Source organism: Crocuta crocuta, unplaced genomic scaffold (assembly GCF_008692635.1).
Source record: "Crocuta crocuta isolate KB4526 unplaced genomic scaffold, BGI_CrCroc_1.0 scaffold971, whole genome shotgun sequence".
Lineage (NCBI taxonomy): Eukaryota > Metazoa > Chordata > Mammalia > Carnivora > Hyaenidae > Crocuta > Crocuta crocuta.
Genome location: NW_027527401.1, coordinates 45,343 through 47,068, shown reverse-complemented (window position 1 = coordinate 47,068; position 1,726 = coordinate 45,343).

The window sequence follows — 1,726 nt, the reverse complement described above, 5'->3', positions numbered from 1 at the left end:
CGCCCANCGGCCCCGCCCCCCGCAGCCTCGCCCCACCTCGCGTCCCCCACATCCGGGCTGCCCCTTAGCCCAGAGCCGGAGCTCCAAAGGCAAAGGCAGCCCGAGGACGCCACCGCCCTGGCAGCCCGGCCGCCGAACAAAGGGGCCCTTGAACCGCACCCCAGTGACTAACGAACGGCCACCCGGGCCNGGGTCCCCTCCGGCAACTGCAGGGAGACCCGGCTGGCCCCGCCGTTCTCTTTCTAGGGGCCTGGTGGGCGCCCAGTGGAGGCAGGAGGGATGGGGCGGGTTTCTGGGCGGGACTGGGGGTGTCCGCCTCGGTGCCAGGGACAGTGTGTCACCGCTGGCACTGTGGGTGCGTGGCCAGGAGCAGATATCAGGCGACTGCATTCACATCAGCTCAGCGACCAGCCAGCCTGGCGGCATCGGTGCCCTTAGCCTGGCTCGGGGCCGAAGGAGGGGCCCTGCCTGGCGCCCAGATTACCTCCGTGGGGACAGCAAACGGGTCGCACGGGGCAGGCTGGGGCTGTAAAGCCACGTCTCCGTCCTGCCCTCCTCTTCGCCCGCCGGCCAGGGAGCTGTGTCCGCTGCAATTTCCACACGTTCGCCTGGCGAGGCCTTGGAGAGCGATCCTGGAGGTCTCCTCGGGGTGCCAGAGGCTCAGGCAACGTCACTGCCACTGAAATGCTCCCCTGACACCCCGAAACTGGCCTGTTTTCGCGCACAAATACAAAAGCTTCGCTCTTCAGATGAATGGGGGCCTCTGGCTGTAAGGAGGTGGGGTTCCCTGCGTGGCTGCTCATTCCCAGGCGTCCCTAGCATTCCGGCCGCCCCACGCCTGCCGTTACCTGCGAGAGCTTCCCGGTTCAGTCTCGTTCCCAGTCAGTGGGGCCATCGCTTTGTGTCGGTGTCTAGAGCCCAGCAGGTGTCTCCCTGTGTCCGCAGGCTGGAGGACTTACGGCCCCCTGGGACCGAAGGAGAGGAAGCAGGTGGGTGGGAGAGGGTGCCCCGCACCCTGGGGTGTGCAGGGAGCCGGCGGAGGCGGGGCCGCGGAGGGCTTCTCCGAGGGGGTCTTCAGCTGCAGGTGCTGAGGGAGTCCCTGAGGGATGAATGGAGCCCCGTCTACATGGACCCGCAGGGCAGAAAGCGCTGCTTTACCCACTGCTTCCTTCCCAGGGGGCCCCCTCCACCTGTCACTCACCTCCCCCCGCACCCTTTTCCTAACACTTCCTACGACTTAGTTTGTGTGTTTGCTGAACTTCGCTGACCCCAGACAGGGGGCCACTTCATCGGGACTCTTTTTTTTTTTTAAATGTTTTATTTATTTCTAGGANGAACCCACGAACCGCGAGATCATGACTAAGCGAAAGTCGGACGCTTCACCGACTGAGCCCCCCAGGCGCCCCCTCATCAGGACTCTTCTGTCCTCCCTGGGGAATGACCGGCACTGACAACCTGGCCCCCTCGCAGGAAGTTCTCCCGAGGAATGTTCTCCGGAGCAGTGCGTCCCCGTTGTACACACGGGAAACAGGCTCCCAGAGGCAGGGGCCGCCCAGCCAGGAAGTGACAGGGAGGGNGGTGGTTCTGGGCCCACTGCCAGGTCCTCATCCAGATGGAGAGGCTGTTACCCAACTTCACCTTCTTCCCAGTCTCGTCCCGGGGAAGTGTTAGAACAGTTTTCCTCGGCTAGGGCAGGGCAGAGGGGCGAGAGGGGCGGGGGCTGGGG